The sequence below is a fragment of the Chiloscyllium plagiosum genome, unplaced genomic scaffold, assembly GCF_037043375.1.
Source record: "Chiloscyllium plagiosum isolate Xiang-an unplaced genomic scaffold, Cpla_swu_hap1 HiC_scaffold_48, whole genome shotgun sequence".
Classification (NCBI taxonomy): Eukaryota; Metazoa; Chordata; class Chondrichthyes; order Orectolobiformes; family Hemiscylliidae; genus Chiloscyllium; species Chiloscyllium plagiosum.
Genome location: NW_028270186.1, coordinates 51,132,554 through 51,153,944, shown reverse-complemented (window position 1 = coordinate 51,153,944; position 21,391 = coordinate 51,132,554). Strand labels below are relative to the sequence as shown.

Genomic DNA, 21,391 nt, shown 5'->3' with positions numbered 1-21,391 from the left:
CGCAGCGAGGGAGGGACCTGAGCACACACGCAGCGAGGGAGGGACCTGAGCACACACGCAGGGAGGGACCTGAGCACACACGCAGCGAGGGAGGGACCTGAGCACACACGCAGGGAGGAACCTGAGCACACACGCAGCGAGGGAGGGACCTGAGCACACACGCAGCGAGGGAGGGACCTGAGCACACACGCAGCGAGGGAGGGACCTGAGCACACACGCAGCGAGGGAGGGACCTGAGCACACACGCAGCGAGGGAGGGACCTGAGCACACACGCAGCGAGGGAGGGACCTGAGCACACACGCAGGGAGGGACCTGAGCACACACGCAGCGAGGGAGGGACCTGAGCACACACGCAGGGAGGGACCTGAGCACACACGCAGGGAGGGACCTGAGCACACACGCAGCGAGGGAAGGACCTGAGCACACACGCAGGGAGGGACCTGAGCACACACGCAGCGAGGGAGGGACCTGAGCACACACGCAGCGAGGGAGGGACCTGAGCACACACGCAGCGAGGGAGGGACCTGAGCACACACGCAGCGAGGGAGGGACCTGAGCACACACGCAGCGAGGGAAGGACCTGAGCACACACGCAGGGAGGGACCTGAGCACACACGCAGGGAGGGACCTGAGCACACACGCAGCGAGGGAGGGACCTGAGCACACACGCAGCGAGGGAGGGACCTGAGCACACACGCAGCGAGGGAGGGATCTGAGCACCCACGCAGCGAGGGAGGGCCCTGAGCACCCACGCAGCGAGGGAGGGACCTGAGCACCCACGCAGCGAGGGAGGGACCTGAGCACCCACGCAGCGAGGGAGGGACCTGAGCACCCACGCAGCGAGGGTGGGACACGCACCCACGCAGCGAGGGTGGGACACGCACCCACGCAGCGAGGGTGGGACACGCACCCACGCAGCGAGGGTGGGACACGCACCCACGCAGCGAGGGTGGGACACGCACCCACGCAGCGAGGGTGGGACACGCACCCACGCAGCGAGGGTGGGACACGCACCCACGCAGCGAGGGTGGGACACGCACACACGAGGAAGAGACACGCATGTACACAGTGAGGGAGGGACACGCGCACACACAGCGAAGGAGAGGCACACACACACACAGCGAGGGAGACACACCCACACAACGAGGGAGATACACCCACACAGAGCAAGGGACACACACAGACACACACACACACACTCACACAGCGAGGGAGGGACATGCACAGACATGCAGCGAAGACACACACACACACAAACACAGTGCACGGGAGAGACGCACACACACAGCGAGGAAGGGGACAAACACACACACTTACGATGAGGGGAATACATGCAGACACACAGTGAGGGAGGGGCATGCACATATACTGCATGGGAGGGACACGCACACCCCTCGAAGTAGAGACAAGCACACACATGCAGCGAAGGAACACACACGCACAGACACAGTGAGGGGCGTGCACACACACAAAACATGGAAGAGACACTTATGTCGAGGGGGAGGGCATGTGCACAGAAATTGAGAGGGGGCGCACACACACAGCGAGAGGGGAGTTGCAGATATGGCAAGGGTGCGACGCACACACAGCAAGGTGGTCACACACTCACACACGAAGGGACGGACACACGCACACATACATACACACACAGAGAGCAAGGGAGGCACATGCACACACACTCACACAAACACAAGGGACGGACACACACACACACACACACACACAGAGCAAAGGAGGGACATGTGCACACACAGCGAGGAAGGGACGCAACACACAGTTGTGAGCGACATACAAACAAACACAGTGAAGGGGGTTACCCACAGACACACAAGGGAGAAACACGTGCACACACACACACACACGTACACACACACACACAGAGTGAGGGTGGAACCACACACACACACACACACACACACACACACACAGAGCGAGGGAGGGACACACACACACAGATACAGTGAGGGGGGACATGTGCACACACACAGCGAGGGAAGGTCATGCACACACACACACACAGCGAGGGAGGAATGGACACACACACACACACACAGATACAGCAAAGGGGTATACGCACACACACACAATGAGGGGGACCTGCATACTCACAGCGTGGGAGGGAGACACACTTACACACAGAGGGAGAGACACGCACGTAAACACACACACAGAGCGAGGGAGTGATACGCACACACACAGCGAGAGAGAGAAACATACACACAACGCGATGGATTGACACACATTCAAACAGTGAGTGAGGGACATGCAGTGAAGGGGGAAATATAAACACATGCAGTGAGGATGTGACACGTACACACAAACAGTGAGGAAGGGACACTCACATACATACACACACACAGCAAGCGAGGGACATGCTGAGACACACAGCGAGGGAGTGAAGCGCGCACACACAGCGAGGGAGGGACGCGCATATACAAAGCGAGGGAGGGACAAGCACACACAGCAAGGGAGGGACACGCGCGCGCGCACACACACACAGCGAGGGAGGGATACGCACATACACACAAGGGAGGGACATGCACACACACAGGGAAGGAGGGACAAGCAGACACACAGCGTGGGGGAGGGCATGTGCACAGAAATTGAGGGGGACACACGCACACACAGCGAGGGAGGGACACGCGCACACAGCAAGGGAGGACATGCCCTCACACACCGAGGGGAGATGCACACATACAGTGAGGGGAATATAGAGCAAGGGAGGATCACACACGTACACAGCAAGGGAAGGACACGTGCACATATACAGAGAGAGAAAGAGAGAGGGATGGAGACACACACACACACAGCGAGGGGGGACACGCAAACTCACAGCGAGGGAGGGAGACGCACACACAGAGCAAGAGAGAGACACATACACACAACACGAGGGAGTGACAAACACGCAACCAGTGAGTGAGGGACATGCAGCGAAGTGGGACACACACAAACACATACTGTGAAGGTGTGGCACATACACACACACACAACGAGGAAGGGACACATACACACACAGAGCCAGCGAGACACACAGAAAGGGCGGAACACGCACACGCACAGCGAGGGTGGGACATGCACACAGCGAGGGTGGGACACGCACACGCACACAGCGAGCGAGAAACACACAGCAAGCGAGAGACACACAAACAGCGAGGGTGTGAAACGTACACACACACACACAAACACACACACAGGGAAGAAGGGACAAGCACACACACGGCGAGGGGGAGGAAATGTGCACAGAAAGTGAGAGGGGGCATCCATAAACACGAGGGAGGGACACACACACACACACACACAGCAAGGGGGGACATGCACTCACACAGCGAGTGGAATTGTGCACATGCAGTTTGGGGGATATACACAAAGAGCAAGGGAAGGGATGCACACACAACGAGGGAGTGACGTGAACACACAGCAAGCAGGCACATACACACCCACACATAGAGCGAGAGAGGGACACGCACGCACACACAGACAGTGAGGGAGCGACACATGCATGAGAAAGCACACAAACACAGACACACACAGCGAGAGAGGGACACGCACACGCCGAGGGACGGACACACATACGCCGAGGGACGGACACACACACGCCGAGGGACGGACACACACACGCCGAGGGACGGACACACACACACGCCGAGGGACGGACACACACACGCCGAAGGACGGACACACACACACGCCGAGGGACGGACACACACACGCCGAGGGACGGACACACACACGCCGGGGGACGGACACACACACGCCGGGGGACGGACACACACACGCCGGGGGACGGACACACACACGCCGGGGGACGGACACACACGTGCCGAGGGACGGACACACGCAAACACAAACACACATGTAGCGAGGGAGGGACACTACATACAGCGGGGGAGCGACACGTGCTTGTGGAAGCACACAAAAACAGACATATACAGCAAGAGGGGGACACGCACACACACAGTCAGGGAGGGACATGCATACACAGTGAGGGATGGACACACGCAAACACAGACACAGAGCAAGAGAGGGGTACATGCACACACAGCGAGGGAGGGCCACGCACGCACACCAAGAAGGACACAGACAGAGCAAGGGGGAGAAACTCACACATACACAGCGATGGAGGGACACGCACATACACACACACACACACACACACAGTGAGGGGGCATACGCACACTCACAGCGAAGGAGGGAGACACACTCTCACACACAGAGCGAGGGAGGGACATGCACACACATAGCAAGTGAAGAACATGCAGCGAAGAGAGGACACACAAACATGTGAGAGTGCGACACGTACACACTAGAGGAAGGGAAACACACAGCAAGCGAAAGAGGCGCGCGCACACACACAGCGAGCAACTGACTTGCTGAGAGACGCAGCAAGGCAGGGACATGCAAACGTACAGCAAGGGAAGGGTACGCACACACAGCGACAGTGGGATGCACACACACAGCGAGGGAGCGAAACGCACACACAGCGAGGGAGGGACACACACACAGCAAGCGAGCGACACACACAGAGTGAGGGAGACACACACACACACAGCGAGGGATTGAAGGACATGCACACACGTAACATGGGAGGGACTCAGAGTGAAGGAGGGACAAGCACACACACGTCAAGGGGCAGGGCATGTGGACAGACATTGACAGGAAGCACGCACACACAGGGAGAGGGGACATGCACAGACACGGCGAGGGAGGGACACACGCACACACAGTAAATGGGAATATGCACTCACACAGTGAGGGAAGGACACAAACACAGAGCAAGGAGTGACACACGCACACACAAGAGAGACACACATATGCATAAAGCGAGGGAAGGGGACACACATACACACACACACAGTTAAGGGGATACACGCAGACACACAGCGAAGGGGACACACACAGACACACAGTGAGGGAGTGACACTCACATACACATCAAGAGGGACACATACTCACAGCACAAGGGGGACACACACACACACACTGCGAGGGAGGGACACACACACACACACACTGCGAGGGAGGGACACACACACACACATACTGCGAGGGAGGGACACACACACACACACACACTGCGAGGGAGGGACACACACACACACTGCGAGGGAGGGAAACACACACACGCACACACTGCGAGGGAGGGACACACACAAACACAGCGAGGAAGGGACACACACAAACACAGCGAGGGAGGGACACACACAAACACAGCGAGGGAGGGACACACACAAACACAACGAGGGAGGGACACACACAAATACAGCGAGGGAGGGACACACACAAACACAGCGAGGGAGGGACACACACAAACACAGCGAGGGAGGGAAACACACAAACACAGCGAGGGAGGGACACACACAAACACAGCGAGGGAGGGACACACACAAACACAGCGAGGGAGGGACACACACAAACACAGCGAGGGAGGGACACACACAAACACAGCGAGGGAGGGACACACACAAACACAGCGAGGGAGGGACACACACAAACACAGCGAGGGAGGGACACACACAAACACAGCGAGGGAGGGACACACACAAACAAAGCGAGGGAGGGACACACAGAAACAAAGCGAGGGAGGGACACACACAAACAAAGCGAGGGAGGGACACACACACAGCGAGGGTGGGATTTGTGCTGAGAAAGCGAGAGGGGACACGCACAAAGTGAGGGAGGGAGACACGCAGACATACGCACACACAAACACACATACAGTGAGGGAGGGACACGCTCACACACAGCGAGGGAGGGACACGCACACACACAGCGAGGAAGGGACACGCACACACACAGCGAGGGAGGGACACGCACACACACAGCGAGGGAGGGACACGCACACACACAGCGAGGGAGGGACACGCACACACACAGCGAGGGAGGGACACGCACACACACAGCGAGGGAGGGACACGCACACACACAGCGAGGGAGGGACACGCACACACAGCGAGGGAGGGACACGCACACACACAGCGAGGGAGGGACACGCACACACAGTGAGGAGTGATACACACACAGCAAGGGAAGGGGACACACACGCATACACACACACACAAACACAGAACAAGGGAGGGACACGTGCACACACAGTGATGTGTCTCCTCGGACGTGTAATCGTCCAGCTCTCACTCCAGTCTGCAACCTCACAGGGTCACCGTCTCTGTGACTCCCAGGTACAACTAGGCCTCGATCCTCAGTGCTGATTTATATTCTCCCAGGTGTGAGTCAGCCTCAAGCTCCTGCTCCAAGTTGCTCCCTCACACGGTCACTCCCTCTGTGACTCGGTGCTGATTTCGAGCCTCCTGCTCTGCTTTTTATCCAACACCAGGTCCCAGTCGGCCTTGATCCTCGCTGCTGATGTATATTCTCCCGCTCTATGCTGCTCTCTCTCAGGGTCTCTCCCCTTGTGACTCCCAGGGAATGGTCGGCATCAAGCCTCAGCTGAGATTTATAACATCCCATTCCGCACTGCTCTCTTACAGGATCGCCGTGTGCCTGGAAGACAGTGGGAAAGAGGAGGGTTAGACAGAGCAGAGGGTGTTACCGTGATTGAGGGAGTTGTATGGGATGGAACAGGTTATCTGGGGAGCTAGGCAGACCTGCAGTAACTAAAGAACGTTACTGGAAGATACAGAGAGAGATGCAGACACTGAAGAAGGCTGAGGAAATAGAGAGATGGTGGCTTGTTCATGACGGAGCTTCGGAGAGTCTAAAGGGCTTTAAAGTTTGTGAGAAGATTGTAGCTCGTGTGCTCGTTGTTGCGGTTCTGTTCGCCGAGTTGGGCATTTGTGTTGCAGACATTTCGTCCCCTGTCTAGGTGACATCCTCAGGGCTTGGGAGCCTCCTGTGAAGCGCTTCTGTGATCTTTCGGCATTTATAGTGATTTGTATCTGACGCTTCCAGTTGTTAGTTCCAGCTGTCCACTGCAGTGGCTGGTATATTGGGTCCAGGTCGATGTAATTATTGATTGAAACTGTGGATGAGTGCAATGTCTCCTGGAATTCCCTGGCTGTTCTCTGTTTAGCTTGTCCTATAATAGTCGTGCTGTCCCAGTCGAACTTATGTTGCTTGTCATCTGCGTGTGTGGCTATGAAGGATAGCTAGTCGTAGGTAGTTGGTGTTCAGGATGCGGATCCTTAGCTGCCTTCTTGTTTGACCTAGGTAGTGTTTTGTGCAGTCCTTGCATGGGATTTTGTACACTATATTGGTTTTGCTCATGCTGGGTGTCAAGTCCTTCGTCCTGGTGAGTTGTTGTCTGAGAGTGGCTGTTGGTTTGTGTGCCGTTATGTGTCCTAGTGGTCGCAGTAGTCTGGCTGTCAGTTCCGAAATGTTCTTGATGTATGGTAGTGTGGCTAGTCTTTTGAGTCGTGGCATGTCTTCGTTCCGTTGTCTTTCCCTGAGGCATCTGTGGATGTAATTGCGTGGAGTTTGCCACACCCCACAGCTCACCAATAGGATAAACAACACACTGAGAAACCAACAAAAAAATGGACAGATAACCAGGTCTGACCTACAGAGATTGAAAACTGAAAGCAACAACATCCTCAGATTCTATGGACTACCTAAAGTGTACATACCAGACATCCCACTCAGACCCATAGTATCACTACCTGGGACACCATCACACAAACTGGCTAAAGAACTGCAGCAGAAACTGAAACACCTGATCAGCAGATGCAGACACACTGTACAATCAACGCAGGATTTCTTGGACATCATCAGAAATATATACATAGACAAGGAAGAAACCATGGTCTCATTCGATGTAACGTCACTGTTCACCCCTATCGACAAAGCCCTAGCCAGAGAAACAATAGCCAACCTGCTGGACATACAGAACAGACAACAGGACGGTGAACCTATCAACAAAGACGGCATACTCAAACTACTGGACCTGTGCCTCACAACACACTTCACATTCAACAACCAAATATATGAACAAATCAACGGCACAACCATGGCCTCACCCATCTCTGGACTCATAGCAGAAGCGGTAATGCAAAGGTTAGAACAAACAGTCTTACCGCAAATTCAACCCAAACTCTGGGTCAGATATGTGGTTGACACCTTTGTAATTATTAAAAACACAGAAATAGAGAACACAGACCAGATCATCAACTCCACACTCACAGGAATCCGATTCACGAGAGAGGAAGAAAAGGACAACCAACTCCCATTCCTAGACGTGAGGTTACAGAGAACACCGAACGGAGAATTTACCACAAACTTATACAGGAAAGCTACACACACAGACCAGGTCCTAAACTATGAAAGCAACCACCCCAACACACACAAAAGAAGTTGCATCAAAACACTGTTCAAAAGGGCCACAACTCACTGCAGTACACCAGAACTGCAAAAAGAGGAAGAAGAACACCTATACAATGTATTCGCCAAAAACGGATACCCCCGCAATTTCATTAGGGATTGTCCGTATGGATCTGCTAGATGACTGTCCTCTGATATTGATGAGGACAGTGCAGATGATGTGGTTTATATGGAGTTCATTAAGGTCTTTGACAAGGTTCCACAGGGAAGGCTGGTCCAAAAGGGAAGATCCCATGAGATCCAAGGTAAGTTAGTAAATTGGCTGCACAATTGTTGGAGGGTTGGTTTTGTGATTGAAAGCCTTTGCCCAGCGGGTGTACCACAGGGATCTGTGCAGGAACCATCGCTGTTCCTTATGGACATTAATCATTCGGATGTGAAAGCAGAAGGTAACATTAGTAGGTTTGCAGATAACACGGAATGTGAGGATGTTGTCCATAGTGAGGGGGATGGTCTCAGGCTACAGTCTGATATCGATCAGATGATAAACTGAGCAGAGTAATGTCAGACAGAATTTACTTCTGATCACTGAGGTAATGCACTGCAGGAAGTCTAATAAACGAATGATATACATCATGAATGAAAGGTCCACCTGGAGTACTGAGGAACACAGGGACCTTGGTGGGCAATTCCCTGGATGTCTGCAGGTGTTAGCACAGATAGACAGGGTGGGGAATACACCTGAACTGGGAGCAGGAGAGGGACCCACATCTGGTGGGGAACGTTGCTGGAGCTGCTCGAGAGGATTTAAACCTGTCTGACAGGGCTGTGTCACCCCAAGAGCCATAAGGCCAGAAAGAAAGTTGAGGCTGGTACAAATGTTCAAGAGAGCAATATAAGTAGAGAAGGCAGGCAAGAACATAGCAGACAATTAGGGAAAACTGGTAGATTAAACTGCAGTTATTTCAATGCAAAGAGCCAGACAGATAAGGCAGATGAACCCAGACATGGATGGGAACATGGGATTGGGATACCATAGCTATTATGGAAACACTGCTAAGGGAGCAACAGGACCAGCAGCTCAATATTCCGGAGACAGATGCTACAGGAAGGATAGAACAGGAGGCAAAACAGGAGGAGAGCTGGTGGTTTTGATTGGGGGAAACATCCCAGCAGTACCTAGAGGGAGTATTCATGCAGGATCGCCCAGTTAAGCGATATTAGTGGAACTGAGAAATAAAAATAGGCCATTAGTTTTCTACGGTCGGACTACAGCGATAAGCAATGGGAGATGAAGGAGCAAATATGTCAGGAGATTTCAGATATCTCTTCGAATAATCAGGTTGTAATGATAGGGGATCTTAACCGTTCCAAACCTGGACTGGGAGTGCTACTAAGTTAAGCATTTGGAGGGAAGGAATTTGATAAGTGTGTTCCAAAAACTCCCAGTCATTATGTAAGTGGCCCAACTGGAGAATGGGGCTAAACCTGACCTCCCCTTGGGAAACAAGGTCGGGAACGGGACTGAGGTGTTAGCGGGGGAGCACTTTGGAAAGTTACCACAATTGTATTAGTTTGAAAATAGCGATGGAAAAGGACAGGCCTGGTCCACAAGTTAAAGTTATTCAATGGAGCAAGATAGTATTAGACATGAATTTTAAAAGTAGGTCTGGGGAGGCTATTTGCAGATAAAGGAAATTCTGGGAAGTCGGAATATTTTAAAACCGAGATAAAAGGAGCGTTCAGCGCCAGCATGTTCCTGTTAGTGTGCAGCTCAATGCTGACTGAATTAGGAAACACTGGCTGAGTTTCGAGGCTGTGGTCAAGAAAAAAGGGATCACATGTCAGATATAACTGGATGACTCAAGGGAATCCCTTCAAGAGCATCGGGGCTGTAGAAATACATTTAGGATGGAAATCAGGAATGTAAAAAGGGAACACAAGATAGTTAAGTAGAATCCAAAGAGACTCAACAAGTATATTAAGAGCAAAAGAAGAGCTCGGGACAAACCCGGTATCCTTAATGATCATTGAAGCCAACGATGTGTGAAACTACAAGATCCGAAACAAATATTTCACTTTGGAACTTACTGTGATTAAAGACTGGGCACTCAGGGAACTAAACAGTGTCTGGCCTGACCACTATTGGAATACTGTGTGCAAATCGGGTCTTAATGCCATCGGAAGGATGTCGTGGAACATGAAAGGGTTCAGAAGAAATGACCAAAGATATTGCCAGGGTTGGAGGGTTTGTCCTTCAGGGAGAAGCCTGAATAGGCTGGGGCTGTTTTACGTTGAACATGGGAAGCTGAGGAGTTAACCGATAAAAGGTGTTTAAAATCATGATGGTCATCGACAGGGTCAACACAGACAAGGTCATTTCCCCAAATGAGGGAAACTTTTCAAAGGGATCTAAAGGACAACTGGCTCCCGCAAAGTGGATGGAATAAGCTGCCAGAGCAAATAGTGGAGGCTGATAGAAATACATTTAAAAGGCATGTGGATGGGTGTATGAATAGCAAGGGTTCAGAGGGATATTGGCAAAATTATGGCAAATGTGAATAGAAACGCCATGCAGGAGTTGGTCCGAAGGACCTGTTTCCGTGCTGTACATCTCTATGACTCAATGTCTTGAAATGAGTCCACATTACAGAAAAGGAGGTGCTGGAGGTTTTAAAACACAAAGGTAGATAAATCCCCAGGACCTGATCAAATGGATCTCAGGACATTGTGGGAAACTGGTGAAGATATTGTAGGGACCCTAGCAGAGATATTTGTACCATAGAGTGCTTTGTGTGATCGGCTGTTAGACTGGAGGGTGGCATTGTGGACAGTGAAGAAGGTTTTCTGAGATTACAAAGGGATCCTGATGAAATGTGTGAATGGCTGAAAAACTGTCGATGGAGTTCAATCTGAATAAATGCAAGGTAATGCATTTGGTACAACAAAAATGGGCAGAGCTTATACAATTAATACAAGACCTTCGGTAGTGTTGGAGAACAGAAGAACCTCAGGGTTCAGCTACATAATTCTTTGAAGTTTGCAACATGGAGAGACAGGATAGTTTAAAAAAAGGTGCTTGCCTCACTTGCTTTCATCGCTCAGTCCTTTGGATATAGGAGTTGGGAAGTCAGATTGAGATTATCCAGGCCATTGGTGAGTCCTCTTCTGGAATACTGTGACCAGTTACAGGAAGGATATGATTAAGCTGGAAAGGCTTGGGAGGAGATTTACTGGGATGTGGCTGGGTACGAAAGGCTTCAGTATAAAGAAAGGCTGAATAGGTTGGTATTTTTCACTGAAACCTGAGTGTTGACAGATGACCTCATAGAAGTTTATAAAATCATGAGCGGGATAAATAGAGTTGCCTTTTCCCATTGACATGGGAGTTCAAGACAAGGCACTACATTTTTATGTTTAAAAGGAGAGATATTTTTAAAAAAAGACATGAGAGGCACATTGTTACACAGAGGGCGGGTTGTGTGTGAAATGAACTTCCCAAGGAACGGGTGAAAATGGGGACAATTACAAAGTTTAAAAGACATTTGGATTAGTACAGGAATAGGAGAGGTTTGAAGGGATATGATCCAGGAACAGGCAGGTGGGATGAGATCCGTTTTAAAGTATGTTAGCGCTAAGCGAACAGTGTGGGATGACTCCCTGACTATGATTATAATGTTGCATCATTAATTAAGAAAGGCTGCAAGAGAAAGCCAGGGAACTACAGACTGATGAGCGAGACATCAGGGTGGGTCAGTTGTTGGAGGTCATTCTGAGAGATAGGCCTTACATGCATTTGGAACGATAAGGCCTGTTTACGAAGAGCCAGCATGGCTTTGTGCATGGGAAAACATGTCTCACAAACTTGACTGGAGTTTGCTCAAGATGTGACCAAGAAGATAGATGAAGGCAGAGCAACAGACATTGTTTCTGGCTTCTGCAAACCCTTGTTCAGGGTGTAGCATGATACATTGGTTAGTAACAATAGATAACAAAGGATCAGGAAGAGCTTGCCAACTGGATACAAAATGGGATGACAGTGAGAGGCAGTGGATGGTGGGAGAAGGTTGTTGTTCAGACTGGGGCCTCTGACCAGCAGTGTGCTGTAAGGATTGGTGCTGGGACCACTGTTGTGCACTATTTACATAAACAATCTGAGTGAAAAGATAGCAGTCCCTGTTAGTATGTTTGTGGATACCAAGATTAGTGGAAGAGTGGGCAGGGAATATAGTTATCGAAGGGGATGTTAATCAACTGGGCCAGTGGGCCAAGGAATGAAAGATGGAGTTTAATTCAGATGTTGGATTTAGTTCAGACAAACCAGGGAGGACTAACACGGGTAATGGTTGGGCCCTGGACAGTTTTATAGAAAAGGGAGAGACCAAGGGGTGCAGTTACATTGTTCCTTGGACTGGCATCACAGGGCGACAGGGTGTTGAAAACGACAATTGGCACACTTATCTTCATTGGTCAGAGCATTGAGTGCATGAGTTGGAGATATTGGTAACATTGTTGTCTATATTTCCCCTGGGCAGAGGAGACCACGAGGTGACATTTTAAAGATTTATGAAACTATGTAGGGCCTAAGTAAGGTGAATAGCCAAGGGTAGGTGAGTCCATAGCAGGAGGCATAAACGTGTGGTGAGAGAGCAAGGATTTTAAGAGGGAGCTGAGGGGCAACATTTCCCACAGAGGATGGTGCATGGACGGAATGGACTGCCAGAGGAAATGGGAGAAACAAGTACAATTAAAACATGGAAAAGAAACTTTGGCAGGTACATGGAGAGGAGAAGATTTCAAGGGTTATGGGCCAAACACGTACAAATGCGACTCATTCCATTTTGGAAACCATGGACGAAACTGACCCTATATCCCCAGTTGATGGAGGAGGCGACTATCGAGACAAGGCATGTTGTAGAAACTGAAGCAAATTACATCGATATTGATGGTCGTTTGGACTGGAGATTTCAAATATGTGAAATAATTGGTGAGAGGGGAGGAGATGACAGTGACAGGAACTGTAATAGGATTTAGAATGATTGAAGACACTGGTCCACAAGACAAGACATAGATGCTGTGTTGGTGAGGGAACAGGGAACAGAAAGATCCCAGAACACCCTCTCGTGGGAGGCCTGTTTTCCGCTCTGGTTTCCTGATGCTCACCAAGACAGCACATGTCTGGATTGAAAACTGGGAACTCCCGATGCCGTCTCAGTACAATAAAACTTAAAGTAAGGGCGGTGATTGACCCTGGGGTGTGCCTGTACTGTGCTCCCCCTCCAGCACTGTATCTATATCATGTCTTGTTAGCCGATGTTTGGTGCCCACTTATTGCTCTCTGCTCTGTGCACTGTGAGTATCTTACCTCACTGCAGGATTTATTGAAGGCTCCTGACCTCCCTGACATTTGTCTTTCTGGCTGACCAACCATCTTCCCAACCAGCTGTTGGCAAGTCTATTGAGTCAGGAACTCCCTGAGTACCTGTAGAAGACACAAAAATAGGCAAAATGGGAAACTAGACTGAGGCTGTGAGGGTTACACATGTAGAATGGCACTGAGCCCCACAGAGATCTGGAAATCCCCAGTCTGCATTCCTGGCCTGCGCTGCTGCGTCTCTCTGGAGTGGAGAATTCTGTTGGCTTAGGATCTGGAGTATCTACAAGAGTGAGAGACACTGACAGAGGCAGCAAGTAGATCCACACAGTGAGGGATCCCACATGGAGAGGCATTGAGTGATATCACCAGAATGCAGGACCAAACAATTGTGCAGGAATAAAGGGTTTTGATTCTTGTTGCACTGGGATGCGCAACCTGCGAGCAGGCGAAGTGATGGCCAAGTGGCATTAATGTGATTCAATTTATCCAGAAACTCAGCAAATGTTCTCTAAACACAGGTTCAAATCCCACCATTGCAAATGATTAAACCTGAATTAAATGCTTCAAAAACGATGTAATTAAAAACCTGCAAGTGAGTATTAAACAATTGCTGATGTTAAGAAAAACCCTTCGGGTGCATTCCTGTCTTTAGTGAAGTAATTTAAGGTGGGACTAGGATATCACAGGTATTACAGAAACACAGCTGAGGGACGGACGGGACAGGACTGGCAGCTCAATGTTCCAGGGGACAGATGCTGCAGGAAGGACAGAAGGGGAGCTGAGAGAGGAGGAGAGCTGCTGGTTCTGACTGAGAGAGGATATTCCTGTAGGACCGCCCAGTGACGCTGTGTCCGTGGGATTAATCAGTAACAATGGGTCTTCCCTTTCCTCTGATTGTTCTACAGACCCCGAGAGCCCCGCCCTCCTGCACCTTGACCTTCTCAAGATGGCGGCCCTCCGCTCCCTCTTCCCTCAAACAAATGGCGGCCGTGACCCTGGGCCCCTTCTCTGATCAGAGACCGCCGCCTCCTTACCCGGGCCTGGAAGGTCTTTATCGAGTTATTTTTAACCTTTATCCGGGATTTGTGAAATCTCTCCGCTCCTTTCTCCCACACACCGGCTCTGAGCACCGCTCTCTGAAGCCGATCGCAGCCGCTGCCGGAGAAAGCAGCTCCATGTCTCTCTCTGTGTGTCCAAATCAATGTGATACTGCGCATGCTCCACATGGAAACTAAACTGCGCGTGCGTCTGAGATTGTCAGTGAATTTATAGAGAATATTTATATCTGCATAGGATCCTGGGTGAAATATAAGTCATTAACAATTGCTCTGTCGAGTTACAGTCATTGAGATGATTACTATGCAAATAGATTATTCGGTCCAACTTAACCATATTAGCCAGGTAAGTAAATTACCAATTGTTCTGGGAGTTTCAAAGTAAGTTTCTTACTCGAGTTGTGTAAAACGACCTGTGAATTATTCACGCCGACCTATGAATTATTCTCAGCTCGTCCCCTGCAAAATCACCCATGTGTTTATCGAAGGATTGTTTAAATCTCCCTAATGTACGTTATCAGATTTACATCACAACTATTTCTTAAAAATCTCACATTGATTCATGGGAGAGGTTTAATGCTCCACTATGTAGTTAGAATGATCAATCCTGCAAAATAGTTGGCTTTCTGACCAATCCTGAAGCGTTCACTCCCCGAGAATGCGTTGGCCCCGCTCCTCACTCACTCTATTTGACGACCGGCCGCTGCTCAGTCCTCCTGTTCCGCCCCTTCCTCCCAATTGCGGATTCAGGCGCGACTCAGCAGGCTAAGGGACAAGGGAAGTTAGAGTCGATGCCTTGTGATGTGGTGAAAATATCCCGAGTCTTGGATCGAGATGCCTGAGTTCATTTCACAGCTTTATTAAGAAAAAACAAGGGAAGGCAAGAACAGAGTAAAAACAAAAGAATATGCAAACAATGTGGTGGGGCTCTCAATGCTCTGGTCATTTTAGTCTTTACCATGTGGTTCAGGGCCCCAGGGCATCCCAGTACAGACTGTAGCCACTCCTCCTTGTGCACAGCCAGATACCGCGATTGTGGGGCAAAGTGATGTGGTGGGGTACAGATTCTGGATTAGTGGTTCTGGAAGAGCACAGCAGTTCAGGCAGCATCCGAGGAGCAGTAAAATCGACGTTTCGAGCAAAAGCCCTTCATCAGAAATAAAGGCAGAGAGCCTGAAGCGTGGAGAGATAAGCTAGAGGAAGGTGGAGGTGGGGAGAAAGTAGCATAGAGTACAATAGGATGAGTGGGGGAGGGGATGAAGGTGATAGGTCGGGGGCGGTCGGAGGATGGAGTGGATAGTTGGAAAAGAAGATAGGCAGGTAGGACAAGTCAGGACAAATCATGGGGACAGTGCTGAGCTGGAAGTTTGGAACTGAGATGAGGTCGGGGAAGGGGAAATGAGGAAACTGTTGAAGTCCACATTAATGCCCTGGGGTTGAGGTGTTGGGAGGCAGAAGATGAGGCGTTCTTCCTCCAGGCATCTGGTGGTGAGGGGAGCGGTGGTGAAGGAGGCCCAGGACCTCCATGTCCTCAGCAGAGTGGGAGGGAGAGTTGAAATGTTGGTCCACAGGGCGGTGGGGTTGATTGGTGCGGGTGTCCAGGAGATGTTCCGTAAAGCCCTCTGCTAGGAGGTGTTCAGTCTCCCCAACGTAGAGGGGACCTCATCGGGAGCAACGGATACAATAAATGATATTAGTGGATGTGCAGGTAAAACTTTGATGGATGTGGAAGGCTCCTTTAGAGCCTTGGATAGAGGTGAGGGAGGAGGTGTGGGTGCAGGTTTTTCAATTCCTGCGGTGGCAGGGGAAGATGCCAGGTTGGGTTGTGGGGGGCATAGTCACGGAGGGAACGGTCTTTGCGGAAGGCAGAAAGGGGTGGGGAGGGAAATATATCCCTGGTGGTGGGGTCTGTTTGGAGATGGCGGAAAAGTCGGCGGATGATTTGGTTTATGCGAATGTTGGTAGGGTGGACGATGAGCACCAGGGTGTTTTAAATTGGATTAGATTAGATTAGATTAGATTATCTTACTTACAGTGTGGAAACAGGCCCTTCAGGCCAACAAGTCCACACCGCCCGCCGAAGCGCAACCCACCCATACCCCTACATCTACGCCTTACCTAACACTACGGGCAATTTAGCATGGCCAATTCACCTGACCTGCACATCTTTGGACCGTGGGAGGAAACCGGAGCACCCACGCAGACACAGGAAGAATGTGCAAACTCCACACAGTCAGTCGCCTGAGGCGGGAATTGAACCCGGGTCTCTGGCGCTGTGAGGCAGCAGGGCTAACCACTGTGCCGCCGTGTTCTGTCCTTGTTACGGTTGGAGGGATTGGGTCTGAGGGCGGAGGTGCAGAATATGGATGAGATGCATTGCAGGGCATCTTTAACCACGTTGGAAGGGAAATTGTGGTCTCGAAAGAAGGAGGCCACCTGGTGTATTCTGTGGTGGAACTGATCCCCCTGGGAGCAGATACAGCAGAGGCGGAGGAATTGGGAATACGGGATGGCATTTTTGCAAGACGTAGGGTGGGAAGAGTGTAATCCAGGTAGCTGTGGGAGTCGGTGGGTTTGTAAAAAATGTCAGTGTCAGGTCGGTCGTCATTAATGGAGATGGAGAGGTCAAGAAAGGGGAGGGCGGTGTCAGAGATGGTCCAGGTAAATTTAAGGTCAGGGTGGAATGTGTTGGTGAAGGTGATGAATTGCTCAACCTCCCCGCGGGAGCACAAGGTGGCACCAATGCAGTCATCAATGTAGTGGAGGAAGAGGTGGGGTGTGGTGCCAATGTAATTATGGAAGATCAACTGTTCTATGTATCCAACAAAGTGACAAGCATAGCTGGGGCCCTTACGTGTTCCCATGGCTACCATTTTGGTCTGGAGGAAGTGGGAGGATTCAAAGGAGAAATTGTTAAGGGTGAGGACCAGTTTGGCCAAATGAATGAGAGTGTCGGTGGAGGGGTACTGTTGAGGACATCGGGAGAGGAAAAAACAAAGGGCTTGGAAGCCCTGGTCATGGCGGATGGAGGTATAGAGGGATTGGATATCCATGGTGAAGATGAGGCATTGGGGGCTGGAGAAACGGAAGTCTTGGAGGAGATGGAGGGCTTGGGTGGTTTCTCGAACGTATATGGGGAGTTCCTGGACTGGGGGGATAAGACAATGTTATAGTAGGTAGAGATGAGTTCAGTGGGGCAGGAGCATGCTGAGAAAATGGGTCAGTCAGGGTGGTTAGGCATGTGGATCTTGGGAAGGGGGTAGAACTGGGCAGTGTGGGGTTCCCAGACTGTGAGGTTGGAAGCTGTGGGTGGGAGATCTCCTGAGGTGATGAGGTTCTGTATGCCTGTGAGATGATGGTTTGGTGATAGGGGGTGGGGTCATGGTCGAGGGGGCAGTAGGAAGAGGTGTCTTTCAGTTGGCGTTTGGCTTCAGCGGTGTAGAGGTCAGTGCACCAGATTACCACTGCGCCCCCTTTATCTGCTGGCAAAATGGTGAGTTTGGGATTGGAGCAAGCGATTGGAGGGCTGCGCGCTGTGAGGGTGAAAGGTTGAAGTGGGGTAGACAGGTTGAGGCGGTTAATGTCCCAGCGGCAGTATGAAATGAAGAGGTCAAGGTCTGGTAATAGGCCAGCGTGGGGTGTCTAGGTGGATGCAGTGTGTTGGAGGTGGGCTAAGGGGTCCTCGGAAGGTGGGCAGGGGTCCTGCTTTTGAAAGTAAGTTTGGAGACGGAGGCGACAGAAGAATTGTTCTACGTCACGGCGTGTATTAAATTCATTGATATGTGGACGGAGGGGGATGAAGGTGAGGCCTTTGTTGAGAACTGACCCTTTGTCCTCAGTGAGGGGAATGTCTGGAGGGATGGTGAAAACTCGGCAGGGCTGGGAGCTGAGATCTGGTGTGAGTGTGGAGCTGGGAGTGGGAGTGGAGCCTGTAACTGGATTGGGGGGAATAGAGGTGGAGTCATGAACAGGGTTCCACCCCCATTCCCCCCACGCTGACGTCATCATCCTATGAAAAATACTTCCATTGTCTACCTTTCTAATCCTCTGATCATCTCGTATGTCTCTATCAAATCCCCTCTAGCCTTATTCTTGCCAATGAGAAGAGTTTCAAGTCTCTCAGCCTTTTCTCACAAGACCTTCTCTCCAGACCAGGCAACATTCTGGTAAATCTCCTCTGCACCTTTTCCAATGTTTCCAGATCCTTCCGGAAATATGGGCACCAGAACTGAACACAATATTCCAAGTGTGACTGCACCAGTGTTTTGTATAGTTGCAGTATGGTATTTCAATTTTGGAACTCAATCCCTCCACGAATGAAACCTAACACACTGTTTGCCTTCTGAATAGCACTATCAACCTGGGTGGCAACTTTCAGGGATCTATGTACATGGACTCAAAGATTCCTCTGCACACAACACTGCCAAGAATTTTTCCGTTGAGCCAGTATTCAGCCTTCCTGTTATTCTTCTCAAAGTGCATCACCTCACATTTAGTTGCATTGAACTCTATTTGCCACCTCTCAGCCCAATTCTGCAGTTTATCCAAGTCCCCTTGCAACCTGTAACATTCTTCCACACTGTCCACTACTACACTGACTTTAGTGTCGTCTGAAAATTTCCTAATCCATTCACCTTTACCTGCAGTGGTTCCAAAACAGATCCTGGTGGCACGTGACTAGTAACTGGACTCCAGGCTGAATATTTTCCATTAACCACCACTTGCTGCCTTCTTTCAGAAAGCTAGTTTCTAATCCAAACTGTTAAATCGCCCTCAATTCTATGCCTCTGCATTTTCTCCAACAGCCTACCATGTGGAATCTTGTCAAAGGCTTTACTTTTGTCCATGTGTACCACGTCAAATGTCCTACCCTCATCTACAAGCTTGCTGACCTTCTCAAAAAACTCAATGAGGTTTTTTTTTTAGATTAGATTACTTACAGTGTGGAAACATTTACTTACAGTTTGTGAGACATGACCTGCCCTTGACAAAACCAAGTTGACTATCTGAAATCAAATTGATGTTTGCCAGATGATTATAAATCTTATCTCTTAATCCTTTTCTAAACCTTTCCTCCAACAGAAGTAATGTTTACTGGTGTATAATTACCTGGGTCATTGCCCTTCTTGAACAAATGCACAACATTTGCAATCTTCCAGTGCTCTGGTATCAAATCTGCAGACAATGACAACTCAAATATCCAAGCTAAAGGCTATGCTACCTTCTCCCTAGCTTCCCAGAAAATCCTCGGATAAATCCCATCCAGCCCAGGGGACTTGTCTATTTTCACTCCTTCCAGCATTGATAACACCTGTTCGTAACTAACCTTGATAATTTCTAGTCTAATATCTCATACCCCATTCTCCTCCTCTACAATATTCTCCTTTTCTTGAGTGAAAACCGATGAGAAATGTTCATTTAGCATCTCTCCGATCTCCACAGGGTCAACACTCATCTTCCCATTCTGTCTGTGATTGGCCCTATTCCTACCCTAATCATCTTTTTATTCCTCACATACCTATAGAAAGCTTTCGGGTTCTCTTTTATTCTATTTGTTAAAGACTACTCGTGTCCTCTCTTTGCTCTTTTCATCTCACTCTTTAAATACTTCTTAGCTGATCTGTAATTCTCCATCTGAACCATCTTCGCTCATCAACATCTAAGCCTCCTTCTTCTTCGTAACAAGAGATGCAGTTTCCGCAGTAAACCACGGTTCCCTTACCTTATCATTTCCTCCTGCCTGACAGGGACATACCTATCAAGGACATGCAATATCTGTTCCTTAAACCAGCTCCACACTTCCATTGTCTGCATCCCTGCATTTTGCTACCCCATTCTGTGCATCTAATTCTTGCCTAATAGCATTATAATTGCCCTTACCCCATCAATAACTCTTGACCTGTGGCATGTCCTTATTCCTTTTCATCGCTAAACTCAACTTAACTGAATTATGGTTACTCTCTCCAAAGAGCTCACCTACAACTAAATCAAACACCTAGTCTGGTTCATTTCCAAGGAGCTGATCCAATGTGGCCTCCCCTCTTGTCGGCCCTTCAATAAACTGTGTCAGGAAACCCTCCTGTACACATTGGATAAAAACCGATTCATCCGACATATTAGAGTTATAGTATTTCCAGTCAATGGGGAAGTTAAAGACTCCATAATGACAACTCTGTTACTTTCACTCTATCCAGAATAATTTTGCCAATCCTCTATTCCCCCTCCCTGGAATTCTGTGGAGGCCTAAAAAAGAAACCCCAAGCAGTGTGACCTCTCCTCTCCTGTTTCTAACCTCAGCCCACACTACCTCAGGAGACTAGTCCTCATCAAAAGTTCTCTCAGCGACCGTTATACTCTCCTCGACTAACGTGACATGCATGGACCCATTGCAGAGCTTCAAACTCCATGAGGCAGCCATACTCTCTGACAGACAGACTCAGTCTGGAGCCCCTTCTGTCCTTAAGACCTTATGCACTGCCTGTGCTCCTTCATTTCCCCTTTGCACGTTCCCTTTCCAACCCACCCCACTTACATCACTCCATGAATGGTGCTGGCAAGGGCAGAAGTCTGTGGAACACCCCCCCTAACCTTCTCTATCCTCTTTTAAGATGTATTTGAAAATCATTCTCTTTAATCAATTCTCTTTGATCATTCATGAAACACCTTAGGCGGTTTCCATACAATGCA

The 21,391-nt window shown here is 49.9% G+C and overlaps 1 long non-coding RNA gene across 4 annotated transcripts in view; it reads right to left on the bottom strand.

Moving 5' to 3' along the window:
- Nucleotides 1-14,784, bottom strand: part of LOC148135950 (uncharacterized) — a 52,614-nt gene extending 37,830 nt beyond the window's left edge. For 2 of the 4 annotated variants that reach the window (XR_015754816.1, XR_015754819.1), the window contains exon 1: nucleotides 13,638-13,752. This is a non-coding gene — a long non-coding RNA (uncharacterized LOC148135950). Of the gene's footprint in view, nucleotides 1-6,092; nucleotides 6,487-13,637; nucleotides 13,753-14,683 lie in introns of those variants that run through there. The other 2 variants (XR_015754817.1, XR_015754818.1) reach the window with 2 other exon arrangements.
- Nucleotides 14,785-21,391: the final 6,607 nt, after the last annotated feature.